Source organism: Sarcophilus harrisii, chromosome 1 (assembly GCF_902635505.1).
Source record: "Sarcophilus harrisii chromosome 1, mSarHar1.11, whole genome shotgun sequence".
In the NCBI taxonomy this organism is placed as follows: Eukaryota; Metazoa; Chordata; class Mammalia; order Dasyuromorphia; family Dasyuridae; genus Sarcophilus; species Sarcophilus harrisii.
This window is the reverse complement of record NC_045426.1, coordinates 209,999,559-210,015,902: the sequence shown is the minus strand read 5'-3', so window position 1 is coordinate 210,015,902 and position 16,344 is coordinate 209,999,559. Positions and strand designations below refer to the sequence as shown.

The 16,344-nt window shown below is 37.6% G+C and overlaps 1 protein-coding gene across 5 annotated transcripts in view; it reads left to right on the top strand.

The window, feature by feature from the left end:
• The first annotated feature begins 7,593 nt into the window (after positions 1-7,593).
• Positions 7,594-16,344, top strand: part of MACIR (macrophage immunometabolism regulator) — a 43,228-nt gene continuing 34,477 nt past the window's right edge. The window contains exons 1-2 of one of the 5 annotated variants that reach the window (XM_023495735.2): positions 8,614-8,716; positions 11,117-11,194. The gene's annotated coding sequence lies outside the window, so the exon portion shown is untranslated. The other 4 variants (XM_031968774.1, XM_031968789.1, XM_012541014.3 and 1 more) reach the window with 4 other exon arrangements.

The following is a 16,344-nucleotide window of genomic DNA, read 5'->3' as shown; positions in this document are numbered from 1 at the left end:
TAAAACTGAGAAAGTAAGCAGATGGATTGGCATTTATTGATTTTTTATTCATCTTTTTTGGAATAATAACAACTGTGATTTTTCCCCCCTGTTCTCATGATAGCTTCCTCTTCATGAATTATCTTACAAAACTAATCAATCAGTCATCAATAGTGCACTAAGTGTCTACTGTGTTCCAGGTACTATGCTACATGCTGGGGGAACAAAGACAAATAAAATGCACTATAGAAGTTTTTATGTATTTATAATATGTGTTACATATAGATAAACATACATATATACGTATACATACACTCACATATGTATGTAATAAGATGCTGGTTATTGTTATCCACTGGCAGAAAGGAATTCCTGTTGTTTATTTTCTTGAATCTCTGTAGAATCTTATTAAGTTTTATTGATAGGTTAGATCCATTCATTCCTAAGGGAGAACAGGAAGGAGAACAGAATTCTCTTAAGAGGCAGCTGTATCATATGGTGTAATAGTCAGCAAGAGATAGGCTGTGAGAGAGAATAGGTCACCCTACTCTGCCACTGCCACAGTGAGCTGGAACTGAAACTGCTGCCAAAATAGGCGGCCAAAGGCAGGCACTAAAACCACAAGCAAAACTGGCAGGAGAGAGAATGCCAAAAAAATGCTAAGAGAAAGATTATAGCTGAGCTATGCAGAAGCCATAAAGAGTAGATGTACACTATCTGGAGACATTCCACTTGCTAATAAGGGAACTGGTGATGTCCAGCTCTCCTATCCCTTGCATCATTCTGATTCTTGCATCATTCTAGAATTCTGAGCCTCTTTTTCTTTGAAAGTTGGCTTGCTTTCTGTTTTCCTATTTGTTTTGAAAGGCATTAGTTTTACTAAAATAATTTTTATGTTCACCGCAGGGCTGATTTTTGTGTATGTCATTGGAGGTTAAACGTAGGTCATGAGAGAAGAAGAGGGCTGCAGATAGTGGGGGAACTCTGAGTGAGATATAAGACCCCTCAGCCCAGAGGAAATCTGCTAAAAATATCTGGTTTGGCTCCTCATTTTATCTTATGTCTGTATTTATGGTGTATGTGTAAGAAGTGTCTGTGGCATGTGTATAGAGGGTATATATTAAGTGTATGTTTGTATATGTCAGTGTTTCTGGAGTGCACATGTATTCTATCATTTGTGGGGGATTATTTATTTTTAACACACATTGCTTTATGAATCATGTGGGAGAGAAAAATCAGAGCAAAAGGGAAAAAATATGGGAGAGAATTAAAAAAAAAAAAAAACAGAATAGATGCATATCCTGTGATTGAAGAGTTTGACTCTTCAGGTCAAGCCAGGAGAAGATATACTCCTTTTAATCTGGAAATGAGCAAAGATCTGAAAAAGGTTGCACTCTTTATGGTTCTACATGTTATTAGAGAATTTGGTGTATGAAATTTTAACCCTAATGACTGGAAATCTATAGCAAAGACATGTTAAAGAACCTGGACAAAACTTGTGGCTTTCTGAATATAGTGAACTCTGTAGAATACAAGTCCAATGAAATAGGCAACCTGGAGTTAATATACTAGTCACTTTTAATCAATTAGCAGGTTTCCTTGGTCTGAAGCAGGGGTCCTCAAACTACGGCCCATGGGCCAGATGCAGCAGTTGAGGACGATTATCCCCCTCACCCAGGGCTATAAAGTTTCTTTATTTAAAGGCCCACAAAACAGAGTTTTTGTTTTTACTATAGTCCGGCCCTCCAACAGTCTGAGGGACAGTGAACTGGCCCTCTATTTAAAAAGTTTGAGGAACCCTGGAAGGGTCTTATGCCTCACTCAGAGTTCCCTCATTATCTGCAGCCCTCTACAGAGATGAATAGTAATAGTAGTAGATTATACATTCATATTACATATACATATAGATGTATATTTTGAGAGAGAGAGAGAGAGAGAGAGAGAGAGAGAGAGAGATTTTTTTAATTACAAGGATTTTTGCAGTTGGGGGCTTACAGCAACAAAAGAGATTTTATAGATATATGTTTTATAGCTCACCAATGTTAGAATGATTCATAACTGGTACAACAGTTACACATAAAATGGGAACTAGAAATCCCTATGGAGGAAGGTGTTGCAAGTGAGTGGGAGATGGACTTTTGAGGCAGTGGACTCTGACGTCTGTCATTTCCTTTTATTCTTCCTTTGGTATATTTAAAGGGGAATTTACCAAATAGAAAACCTCGGTACTAAAGGAGAACTGGGAAGAAAATGCGCTGCTCACATTACATTGACTGTTTGTTACTAATTCCATCAAGTTTTCACCTACCCTACACACTATTTATTAAAAGCCTGCCACTATTTCTGTTAGATAAATAGAAGATAATTTTAGTATTAGCAGAAGATAATAAAGATTTGATGTAAAAGATGGTCCTTGAGCTTAGTTCTGAAATAGAGCATTGTAGAATGTGATTTAAGGAAAGAGTAGATTTCATGCATGGAGTACAGCCCAGTGTAAACACATGGAGCTAGGAGATGGAGTGTTGTGTATGGAGAACAAAATACTAATTTGCATAGATTGTAGAATTCAAGAGCAGGAATAATGAATGATAAGTTTAGATAAATTGGGAATAGATTATAAAGAACTTTAAATGTCAAACAGAGGAATTTACATTCCTTGAAGCAATAGAGCATTAAGTTAATATTAAAGTTGAGTGGGAGAGTGATGTGTACTATATGAAAATCACTTTGTCAACAATATGGAGGATGAAGGAGAATGGAATAACAAGGCTAAGACCAATGACAAGGCTATTGAAAAGTTCAGGCAAGAGGTGATGAAGGTCTGTGGGGAAAAGATAACAGATATAAGGGATATTGTTAAGATAGAATGAGCAAGACTTGGCAAATGATTGGTTATATAGCTTAAGGAGAGTAAAGAGTTTCCAGTGAACCTTGGCGAATAATAATTAAATCTTTGATTGCTGAAGAAGTCAATAAGTAAAGGAATGTAAAAAAAAGAATATAATAGAGTACACCATTTATGTACACCATTATTTGGGGTACACCATAATCATGGAGTTCTATGTTTCTGCACGGTTCCTAAAGCATAAGTGAGCACTTAATAAGTTTTTATGGAATGATTGATGATGGTCTAGAAATTGATGGTGATTCAGTTTTTTTGTCTTCCTTTGTAGCCTTAGAGTTTAATAGAGCACCTGGCATATAGTAAGTGCTTAATAAATACTAGTTGACTGTGTGATAGTAAAACTGACCAATATGGAACCACAGAAATAGAACCAAAAAGAGCAATGTAATGAAAATTTAGAGGAAAGAATGTAGTCCACAATGTCAAATGCTGCAGAGGGATCAAGAAGGATAAAGATTAGGGAAAAAAATAGGCAGATTTAGCAATTTAAATATTATTAGTAACTTTGAAGAGGGCAGTTTTAGTATGAAATGAAGAGATCTGAAGTCAGATTGCAAAGGATTGAGAAGTGAGTCAAGAGTAGGGAGAATTAAACAACTACTTCTATTTTGCTCTTCACTCCTACCTTTCTAATTGTTTATTTTCTATCTTGAACTAGATATCCTGTAAACATCTGAAAATTAACATGTCAAAAACTGAATTTATTATGTTTCTCTCAAACTCTTTTCTCTTCTAATCCTGTCTATTATTATTGAAAGTCTACCATTTTTCCTGTCACCAAAGGTTGGAATTTATGGTTGACTCTTCATTCCCACTGATTCCACATAGACAATCTATTGCTATTCTATTGATTCTACCTTCATGATATTTCTTAAATATTTCCCCTTCTTTCCTCTGACATAGCCACCACTCTAATCCATGCTTTCATCACCTTACACTTGGACTATTATATGAGTTTGTTGATTGGTCTCCCTGTTGCAAGTTTCCTCCCCTTTCAGGCATTCTCTAGTCAGTCACCAAAAGTGAATTTTATAAAGTTTAGGTTTGACTATGTCATCTCTTCACTGCTCTTAATAGACTCCAGTGGCTTCCTATTACCTCGAAGATCAAATATAAAATCCTCTATTTGACTTTTAAATCCCTTCACAATCTGACTCCTTCCTAATTTCCCTCTCTCTGCTTTTTATTATCCAGCAACACTGGACTCCTTGCTGTTCCTTGGCCTTAACATTACACATACTGACCCAATACCTTTTCACTGGCCATTTCCTATACCTGAGATGTCTTTGTTTCATGCTTTCCCCAGCTTTCTTCAAGGGTTTACTCAAATCCAATATTCTGGAAAAGACTTTTCTTTGTCCTCTTCAATACTAGTGCTTAACCTCTCAGATTGCCCTGTATTTATCTTGTTTATACCCAGTCGTTTGCTTCCCTCTCCCAATGTTGTACACTTTGTCCACAGGTGTGTGTGTGTGACACACACATATGTACACACACATATATATCTTACTACCTTTGTACTTTTGATCTTTGTCTGTTCTTTTTTCTCTCCTCCCTTCAATTACATTGGAATTACAATCACAATTGGAATGTGAGCTTCTTGATGAAAGTTTTTTTGCCTTTCTTTCTATTGTATCATCAGCACTTAGCATAGTTACTGGCATATAAGTGCTTAATAAATTCTTGTTGTACACTTTGGGCAAGGTGTATGACATCAGAATTCAAGAAGAAGACCTCAAATGTCATTTCTCCCTTTAGAGAATCCTCAGGATCACTGTGGTATGTGGTATTGGTATTGGTGATATAACAACTGATCTGCTTTAGATAGAAAAGATAGCCATCTTCCCACAGGCTGTGGCATCTAAGCTGAATAAGTTGATATGCCATTGGCATAGAATGCCATTGGCCTTCTGGCATGGTGGGGCAGTAGCTGAGCTGGGTTGGTTATTCATAGAGTGCTGCATTTCTGCCAGACAGCTCAACCAGTTGGACTTCCTGGACTTGTTCTTTGATGAACCAGTGCAATCTCCAGCCTCCAATATCTCTAGCTATAGGTTGAGCTGGATGTTCTTTGTATTCTTTCATTTGGGGTATTAGTTAAATGACTTTTGGAAAGAGTAGAGGTCTTTAGCCTAGCTGATGCCTGTCTAATCCTGTTTACTCAGTACCTCTGTTTTGAAATTGATTATCTTTTAAGAAGGGGGCCTTCCTCTTCTGTGTAAATATTTCCTAGTTCAAAGCTGGATTTTCTCAGGGAGAGATTTAGTGCAATCATTAGTAATAATCCAGTTATATTTTCTTGATTCCCACTGGGTCTTATTGAAAAAAATTTGGGAGGACAAAAATACTGAGACACTTTATACCTTGCACAAGTTCATTTTCTCTGCTGGTCTTTTCATATACAACTGAATTAATAAAAAGCTTCAGAATCCCTTCTAAATATGGTATTTATACCTGAAAGGGATTTGACTACATTTTGTTGTCTCTGTCTTTGCTCCCATGACATTCATCTTTTCATAATTTTAAAGGAACATATTCCTTTTATAAAGTTATTTTTATTTTATTTTTTCTCAATTAAATGTATACAAAAAATGTTAACACTCTTAAAAAAATATTTTTGAATTCCCAACTCCATCACAATTTTATACTACAACATGGTTAGCCATTCCCCATTTGATGGGCATTTTTTCAACTTCCAATTTTTTTGCCATCATAAAAAGCTTCTATGAGTATTTTTTGTACATGTAGATCTTTTTCCTGTGATCTCTCTGGGGTACAGACTCAGTAGTAATATTGTTGGGCCAAAGAATACATACAATTTATAGTCCTTTGGACATAGTTCCAAATTGTTCTCTAGAATGGTTGGACCATTTTGCAACTCCACTGATAGTGAATTGGTGCCCCATTATTTCCACATGCACCCCAACATTTGCTATTTTTCTTTTCTATTCTATTATTATTCTATACTATTAGCTAATTTGATAGGTGTGAGTTTAGACTTTACCTTAGAGTTGTTTTAATTTGCATTTCTCTAATCAACAATGATTCAGGACATTTTTAATGACCATAGATAGTTTTGATTTCTTTTTCTGAAAACTGTTCATATCCTTTGACTATTTATCAATTGACTCCCATTCTTATAAGTTTGATTCAGTTTTTTATATATTTGAGAAATGAGGCTTTTATCAGAGAGACTTGCTGTAAAATCTTTCCCCCAGCTTCTTGATTTCCTACATTTCCCCTCCAAAAAACTTTTACATTTAAGGAATCATAATTGTCCATTTTATATCCCACATTGCCTTCAAGGCAGGTAGGTGGTACAGTCAACAGAGTGCCCGGTACTGAGTCAGGAAGATTCATCTTTCTAAATTCAAATCTAGACTCAGATATTTCCTAGCTGTGTGACCCTGGGGAATATGTGCCTCAATTTCCTTATCTGTAAAATAAACTGGAAAAGGAAATGGTAAACTACTCCACTATTTTTGCCAAGAAATCCCCAAATGGGGTCATAAAGAGTTAGACGTAAATGACAACAATATTCTCTATCTCTTTTGATCATAAATCCTTCTTAGTTATAGATCTGACAGGTAAAGTACTCCATACTTATGATAATCACTCTTTATGTGCCATTTTGATTTTACTTCAGAATATGGTGTGGGATGTTGGTCTACACAGAGTTTCTGTCAAACTGTTGTCCAGTTTTCACATTTTTTGTCAAATAGTGATTTCTTGTAAGAAGGCAAATTCTTACACAAACTAATGGGGAAAAAAGCTTATGTAGTGGTTATTTTATTTTGATAACATATAAAAACCATGCTTAACACCTTTTACACCCTGTCATTTCACCATTGTCAATGGAAAGGGGTGCTATTGTTTTTTTTTTCTTCTTTCATGGATTTCTTGGTCCCTGTCCTCAAGAAGTTCACATTCCAATCAACCAGGTACTACCAGTTTCTCCTCCCTCATTTCTAGAATTTTCTCCCTCCCCACCTCTGTCTCCTGGTTTTTCTAGGTTCCTTCAAGACCCGAATAAAACCCCACTTTTTAAGGGAAAACATATTTTCTATCTCCTTGAATGCTATTATTTTCCCTTTCTTGCTTATTTCTTCTTGATTTGTCCATATTGCTTTCTGCATGTTGTTATTTCCTTCAAATAGTGAGCTCCTTAAGTGCAGGGTTTATCTTTTGCCTTTCTGCACATTCCCGGTGTTTAGCACAAAGTCTGGCAAACTGGAGGCGCTTAATAAGTGCTTGTTGATTTGACGTCACCTTGGACTAATCCCTTCATTCTGAGCTCAGTTTCCTCATGTTGCCCGTAGGAGGAGGGTCTGGTACTGTATGATGCTTTAAGGTGCCTTCCAACTTTGAATTCTTGACAGTGAGGAAAACTGGAAGGTGAGATAGGAGCACGGAGAGTGTTTATCTTTGGGGCAGCGGCTCTGAGGATGAGGCGGCTGGAGTCGCAGTTTGGGACCAGGCAGGGGGTGCCACCCTTCCTCGCGCTCCACCCTTCCTCGGGCTCCCGCTCTTTCCCTGCTGGGTGGCCCCACCCCGCTTCTGTTTTGGGCCCGAGAAGGCGGAGCTCTGGGCTCTGACTGGCAGTGCCTCCGCAGCCGGAGGAGGAGGCGGAGACAAGCCCGGGACTGCTGCCGCTGTCGCGGCGGGTGCTGCCGCTTGGCTCCGCTCCTCCGGGGAGGCTCGCCACGCTGCTCGGACTTCTGTACCAGCTCCCGGCTTCCCCGGCCAGGCCCTGCTCTCCCCAGGCGGGCGCTGCTGGCGGTGGCGCTCCAGGACCCAGGTAGGGGACGGAGAGATCATGGCGCTCGGAGCTGCCTTTTGTACTGCAAAAAAGGCGGTACGCTCGCCTCAGTGCTGGGACCCTCTGCGCCCCCGCGATTCCGGCGCATCTCCCCCCGCGAGCGCAGACGCTCGCTCCTGGGCGGCGGCTGGCCTGGGCCCGGCGTCCCCGGGACTGCAGCTTGGAGGGATCCTGGGCCGCTGCCGCTCCTGCTCCCGCGGGGAGGCTGAGAACCGGCTTCGGCCAGGGAGCGCGCCAGCGTCTGGGGGTGGGGCCAGAGAGCCTATGCCCGCTCCGGGGTGGGCGCGCGGGGGATAGGGACCTGGTTCTGCGGGGATAAGGGCAGGGCTGTTCCGGTAAGGGGGAGATTACAGTATGGGCGGCCTTGGGGTGGGGCTGGAGGGGTGTGTGTGAGAGAGAATGTGTGTGTGTGTGTATATGTGCCCGGGTGTGTTCTCCGGGAGTGTGCAGTGGTGCTTTTGAACCGTTACCAATCCTGGGCACTCTCGTTTGAGGTCTACGCGTTTGTGCTTGTGTACGTCTTGGGCCGTGCAAAGGCGTGCAGCCACACTTTTTACGGTCACGCACACACGCCGGTGTGTCCGGGTGTGCAGAGTGTGTTTCCGGGGGACCGCGCTGCCTCCTGCTCCGTTTCCCAGCTACCCCCGGGTTGCACTTGGTCCCTGCCCTGGAGAGTCTGGGGGAGGGGAAGGGTGACAGATAGTGACTTGTGTGTGGGTGTCTCCCTGTCCTTATCTTGCCCTGCCCCTCCCCTCTCCCTTTTCCTCTCCTCACCGTCTTCCGCGGCAAATCTGGGCGTCACGGGGACGGAGCTCCTGCCATCCGGCCCTCTTGCCCTGTTTGGGCGCGGGGAGGAGGACGGGATGGGCCGTGACCTGCTTCCTTAACCTCCGCCTGCCGGGGTGTGTGTGTGTGTGTGGGTGATTGTGGGTGGGAGCGCCCTCGAGCCAGAAGTGAAAGTGCCAGAGAGAGGCTGGCATCTCTCCCTGTCCCTTCTGGACTTACCTTGGAAGGTGAGGAAAAAAGGACTTGGAAGAGACGGCGGAAGGCCGAAGGGACGTGGACCGCGTATGTTACTGTCGCTATTGTTGCAGCTGTGGAACTCTCTGGTGATAGAACCTAAATATCCCCGTCGGGATGGAGGGCGGGAGAGACAGACAGAGACAGACAGGGTAGCAGGTCGGCGAGGGAATCCCCCTCTAAGGCTCTCCCTGCCCTCTCCTCAGCCAACATTTTCCAGAATCTTTCCCATCCCAGCTTGCGCGAAGCCCCAGTATTCTCTTTCAGCCTCGATGACTTAATGCTTTTTTCACCCTTTCTTTTTAATGTGCCACTGAGGAGTGGTTAAAGGTACATAAGGAAGGATAGGGGCTGGTAACTTTTCAGTCATTTGCGAGGAAGAAGGAAGAATCCCTGAGATGGCATTTATAACAGCACCTATTGAAGCTATTTTATCTTAGTCGAAAGGACAGCCTGCCAAGCATTCGTGGCACTGCAGCAAGCCTAAGTTTTACATTCTTTCCCCTCCTCCCCCATACACACACTCGAGCATATACACAGGCACACACACATATCGACCTGCCATATGCTGTGGGATTTGTTGATGTCTGTTGTTTTAGAATTTGCCTATAAAGCTCAGAGATAGACTGAAGAGAGGACACTTCCTATTCCAGAAGTTTATTCTCATTATTATTATTATTATTATTATTATTTTTACCGATTTATGTATTGTTAGCAATCCCCCTGCCCCCTAAAAAAAACATTATACTGGATTAATTTTGGGGTTGTGGTTATGAAAGTAGACTGGATGTAGCATATTTTAGGTTTCACAGTATTTTATGAAACTGAACATGTTAAAATATCTTTTGAAGAAAACAAAATTAAATGTGAACTGAGGTAGTTTTCATTTGTTAAGATTAGATGGGAAGAACAAATATTTTAGGGATATAAAAACCCAAGAGTAAAAATATGTAGGTATTTGTTTTCTTAAATGAAAGTACGTTTTATCTAGTATTTTTATGCATGCTGGTTTGTGACTTATTTTTCATTTTCAGACGCGGGAATTTAGTGTAGCTACTGTAATTAAGCTCTTTTACTTATATACACAATTTGAAGCAATTTTTTTCCTTTTTGATTTATATGCTGTAAACTAAAATGACAGCAAAACACTAGTGAGGAAAATCTTGAGCAGATTTTTTTTTTAAAGTGTAGCAGACTCTGTTCTTTTTATTTGATAATCAGTATAACATTTTGTTTGATAATTAGTTGTCCTTCAGAACAGATTTGTTGCCAAACAAACAAAACTTCAGATAGACCTGTATTTCCAATTATTGTCAGTCATGTTTGTAGCAGAACTAAATTTCTTTTTCTAAACAAGGATGATTTCATCAATACTAAAAGCAACATTGGTAACCTAGTTTGTAGTTTCAGCAGCATTGAAAAATATTGAATGAAACAATGTTGCCCTTTAAATCATTTTAAGAAGCTTGATGTCAAATAACTTTCTTAGTTTGATATCAAAGTATTATTTGTTCAAAGTATCAAAATAATTGAATACCAGACTCATTAAAATGATTAAAAATGCATTTTCTTAATAATAGACATTCACATAGTATTAGAATAATAAATTAGTCTTGCCTCATTAAATATGGATTGAGTAGTAGGAGTTTTGAAGTTAATTTTTTATGGAATGCAAAATTATTTTCAGAAAAGTTTTATTCTAATTAAACTGAATGCTTATCTTTAAAGTTTAAAAAGTTTAATGTTTTGGGCTTAGAAACATGCTATATTTGATAGAGCATAGTGATTTGAAAGTAACAACCCATGTATATATGAAGACATTTGTGTGTTATTTTAAAAAAAATGAGCCAAATGTTTTTGTCAACAATATTACCTTAGTTGGTGATATTTTGATCCATTTTTCACTTGCTTTCCAAGTTGATAAAAATTTTCATTAGTCTGAACTGATTTTAGAACTTGTTTAGAGCTATCTTAGAATACTTAAAACGTTAGAATTTATTTTACACTTATTTTAGAATTCATCTTTAATTCACTTTTAAATATTGACTAACCTCATAGGCCTTCTGAGTCTTCACAAATACTAATATCAATTTTTATGAAAAGAAATAAAGATTTTTTTGGATCTTAAATTATAATTTGTGTCTTAGCCTCACAGTTTCTATACTTTAAAAAACTCTGTCTTTTCATAAATCTTTAAATAGTAACAGAATTCATTATCTTATCCTTTTGAGGGCATGTGTGTTGAGTTGGGTATTTGCCTATTTTGAGTACTCTTTTCTGTTAATGTATCCTTATTGATTTCTTAGTGAATGCTTTTTACTTTTTCTCCTGTTTGTAATTTTAAATGGCTCTGTACTATAATCTTTTTTTTTTTTTTTTTTTTGGATGGGGAGGTGATGGTGGTGGTGGTCCTGAACTTCTGTGTCTTAAAACACAATTTAACACCCTGGATCTTAGGAAGCCCTTAGGAGGTAGGTAATATTTGTAATCCTATGATCTTGGAGGGATTGATGTCTGAATTTTGTCTTTTATATCTTCACCTACATATATGTGGCTTCTCTTCAGGGTAATATCTATAGCATCTTCTTAGGGAGCTTGTACCTTGACTAGCTTTATTCACCTACATATATGTGGCTTCTCTTCAGGGTAATATCTATAGCATCTTCTTAGGGAGCTTGTACCTTGACTAGCTTTAGGTATGTCTTTATAGACTTCCCCCCTGTTTCTTAATGGGCTTTGTTTGCCTTTTCAGTTCCACCCCCTTTGCCTTCTGTGCTGTTGTTGATAAATTCCTTTTTCAGGAGTCTGGTTGCTTTTCACCATCTTTAGAATTTTCCATTCTTAGCAGTTTCCAGGATAATGTCACAGTGTTTTATGTCTGCTTCCACATGGTTTATGCATGATTTCTTATAGTTCTAAGCATTAAATCTTATCTGCCTCTCTTGCTATGTCTTTTCTTTCTTTTTTCTTTTTGCATTATTTTACCTAATGCCTAAGGTACTGTTTCTACCCCCAACTCCAGGTCATCTTAAGTATCTATTTTGGGGTCATAAATGTTAATTTCTAAGTTAAGAGTGGTGATTATAAAAGCTTTATTGTTCAAGAGTCTTTGAAATGGGAATTAGTGGAAAGAAAAGGTGTTGGATTTGAAGTCAGGAGGCCTGGAATCAAATTATGACTCTTCCACTTACTACTTGTGTTATTTTGGTCAAGTCACATTGTACCTTAGTTTATTCATCTGAAAAATGAGGGGCTTGGACTAGATAACTTTAGGGTTTCCTCCCAATTCTGTCTATGATCCTATAATCATGAAATTTTCTTTTTTTGATGTCAGATGTTTTTTACTTGTTAATATAACATACTTTACTTGTTTTTATCACATTCACTTTCAGTAGTTATTAACAGGAAGGAAGGAAATCAGTATTTATAAAATGCCTACTCAGTGTCAGGTACTTTAAAGAAATTGTCTCACTTGATCTGTACAGCAACCTGGAAAGCAGGTACTATTATTATCACCATTTTATAGTTTAGATTCTGTCTTGCCCAGGGTCACACAACTAGTTAGTGTCTGTGGCTCAATCTGAACTTGGGTTTTCCCGTCTTATCTGTCCATCATGCCATCTCTGATCAAGACTTTATGGTGTACCTTTATCTATTTACCTTTACCTACTTTTAGAAAGTCACTCTTGGAGAATGTTCATTCTTGTACTCTCCTGTGGTATTTTCAGTAATGTGAAATGTGATCTTTTTAAAAATAGCTGTGTAATGACATATTACTCAGCATTCAGTTACACAGAATAATGAGTCATATCATAAATGAAAAAAAGATGGCGACAAAATATAGAGTGCTCCCTTGGTTTCACCTTGTTGTGTTCTCTTTGATGCTGTGTTCTATTTTAATCTGGGTGAGTGAACAATAGGTATAATCTGTTACTATGGTTTATTTACCATGAAATTACTGACCATTCCTTCTGTTGCCATATATCTTTGGTTTATAGGGCCTCCCCCCTTGTCTTCTTCCCTTCCTCAAATTATGATAATAGGTCAAGAAATGAGTTGAATATTAAATATTTTATTATAGTCTTTTTAACTATTTTGAATACTCTTCACTATTTTGAGTAGTCTTCTTAATATTGATAAAATAAGCTTCTGATAGTTCAAAATAATTAAATTTTTTAGTAATTTTTTTTTTAGTAATAGATACAACTTTGTAATCTGTTTTGTAATCACAATTTAAAATTCTAATCCTAGAAATACACAAATTATATAGATCATACTTATAAGACTGAACAGGGAATTGGGTTAAGGACTACATGGAACTTCTAGAGCAGCATAGTGATTAGAGTTTCTTGATTTTTCTTTTTCCTAATTTGGTTTTTGATTTATGCTATAATTTGGAATAAAGTGATAATTAGTACAAATACATTTATGATGTGCTCCCCTCTTTCCAGGAGTTTGTAATCTGCAGAAATATGCAAAGTATATACTAAGGTAATATGAGACCCATTAATTAAATATTTGTGTTTCATTTGGTTGATTTAATACCATGATGTATCATAATTGTGTTCAATGATAAGATGACTTGATATTTGGAAATCTAAGTTCAAGAAACAGTCACTAAATTTTATGATTATTACTTAAATTTAAATACTAGGAAAAAGTCATTATACCACAGCTCTCCTATACATATAGAATGTAAGCTTCTTGAAAAAAGAAAATAAAGTTTTGTTCTTTGCGCTTGATCTCAGATGCTTAGCACAGTTACTGGAATATAGCAGGAACAAATACTTTTCCATTTGACCATTTCAGAATATGTATTCTCTTTATAAAAGAATTCTGAATAATGCCTTCTTTTTTCCAGAGATAGGAGGAACCTTAGATATTATATAGATAAATACCATTTTAGAATGCTAATAATAGCTAGATTTACTTAGTGTTTTAAGGTTTGCAAAATGTTTTATAGATATTATTTCATTTGATCCTTATAACAACCCTGTGAACTAGGCGTTGTTTTTAATCCTCATTTTACAGATGAAGAAACTGAGACAGGCAAGGGTCTAGTTATTTACTACCATAGCAAGTAAATTTCAGAGGCCAGATTTGAATTCAGTCTTTCCAACTAATGACTAGTATTCTATATACTTCCATACTTAGAAGAAAAAAATGGAGCACTTTCAAAATATGGAGCTCCCTGAATCTGATATTTTGTTAAAAACGACTATTGCATAAAACAAGGCATACTTACAAAAACATATATGTATATGTATGCATGTATGTATGCATGCATATATATGTTGTTTGTGTGTACATATCTGTTTATCTAGTCTCTATATATCCAAAGGGCTTATGATCTCTCCATTCATGAATATTTGTGATTTAATACGGAGAAGTTTCTGTTATAAAATTAAGAGTCATTCAGTACTTATTATGCAGCTTTTATGTATATGCCAGTGTGTTAGATGTGAACAGTAATCAGGATAAACAAGACTTTATTCTTGCCCTCAAGGAACTTATTATAGTCTACTAGAAAAGATAAATGTTTTCACTAATTAGAATTTTAAGATAGGTACAGATTACTGTTAGAGTTCTGAAGAGGCTAACCTCACAGGTGGTTGGGCAGGAAATAGCTAAGTGTCATCTACATGGAAGAGCTGGGCATTCTAGGATGCAAAGGATTTTAGTGATTGAAAATTGTAGTCAGGGAGAGTCTTCTAAGTAAAAATCTTGATGACCCATAAAGTATAGGAGAGGAGACAGAGAGATGAGGTTGAGGAAGTATGTTGGTCCTGCTGTACGGAGGGCTTGGCATTAAAAGCCACTTGGAAAAAGAAGGATTTGAATTAAGTGTTGGAGGAAGCCAGGAAGCAAATAGAATATTCTGATTTTGTAAAGTAGTGGGGGTTTCAAAGTCACAGTATCAAAAGGCTATAAGTCAGAGCCCAACTGGTGCAACCTTTTTTTTTACTTTGCACATGAGGAAACATAAGAGAGTAAATGACATTACTTTGTGCATATGCTGTAAACAAAATGCCACTTGTCAAGCATACTTTGCCCTTTTCTACTTCTGTGATACAGGGGCCATGACAGCCCTTGGCTGCCATCTCTACCTATTGAATGAAGCCCAGATCATTCTTTGGGATCTACTTAAATGTCATCTCCATAAAACTTTCACTGACCTTTTTTTCTTCCAACTAGATAGAATGAGCTTTCCTTCTTATATATATATATATATATTTTTAAAAATATTTTAATTTTAATAGTTTAGTTTTAATATTTAACTTCTCTTAATCATTGTTGTTTAGTTCTATCCAGCTCTTTATGATTCCATGGACATAGCATGTCAGACCCTTTTGTCGTTCATTATCTCTCAAAGTCTGTCCAAGTTCATGTTTATTGTTTTCATGATATTATTTATCCATCTCATCTTTTGCTATCCCTTTTTTCTTTTGTCTTCAATCTTTCCCAACATCAAGATCTTTTCCAATAAATACTATCTTATTATATGGTCAAAGTATCTAAGCTTCAGCTTCAGTATTTGAACTTTTGATAGCCTGAATTAATTTCTTTAAGTATTAGCTGATTCAATTTCCTTGCTATCAGTGTCTTTCAGTCTTCTTCAGCACTATGATTCCAAAGTGTTGATTCTGTGGTTGACTATATGGACTTTTGTCAGTAAGATTATGTCTCTGCTTTTTAGTTCATATATGCCATAGTTTACCTTCTGAGGAGCAAGTACCTTTTAATCTCATTACTGAAGTCACTGTTTACAGTGATCTTTGAGCCCAAGAATATAAAATCTGATATTGCTTGCACTTCTCCCTCTGTTTGCCAGGAAGTAATGGGACCAGTTGCCAGGACTTTAGTTTTTTTGATGCTAAACCTCAAACCAGCTTTTCTACTCTCCTCTTTCACCTTCAAGAGGCTTCTTAATTCCTCTTCACTTTCTGCCATCATAGTGATATCTTTTGCTTATCTGAGATTCTTGATATTTCTCGTGACAATCTTTATTCTAACTTTGGCATTTCTCATGATGGACTTTGCACATAAGTTATAAATAAAGTGGTAATATAATAACCTTGTCATACTTTTCCAACCTTTAGCCAGTCTAACTGTTGCTTCTTGGTCCACATACAAGGAAACAATTAAGAATATCTGGTGCTCCTTATCTCTCTCTCCCTCCCTGCCTCTCTCCTTCCTTCCTTTCTTCCCTTTCTCTCTCCCTCCCTCCTTCTGTTTCTTCTTCTCTCCCTCCTGTCTGTTATATTATTGTGTTTATATCTCTTATGTTAGGTCTCATGATATGAAGTGCCTAAGTGCCACTGATTGTTGCTAAAGTCAAGTCAGAGCAACAATATGAGTGCCTATTATGGCTAGACACTGTGTTAACTGCTGACATTACCAAGAAAGGTAAAAATGCTGTCCCTGCTCTCAAGAAACTTAAGTTCTAATGGAGGAAACCACAAGAAAACTACTATGTAAATAGAAAATATATGCAGTTTAATTGGGAGTCATTTCAGAGGGGAGGGATTAGAAAAGGGGATTGGAAAAGGCCTCTTGAAGAAAGGAATATTTAAGCTGTGGGTTGAAGGAAGTAAAGACAAGGAGGGAGAGCATTTCCAGG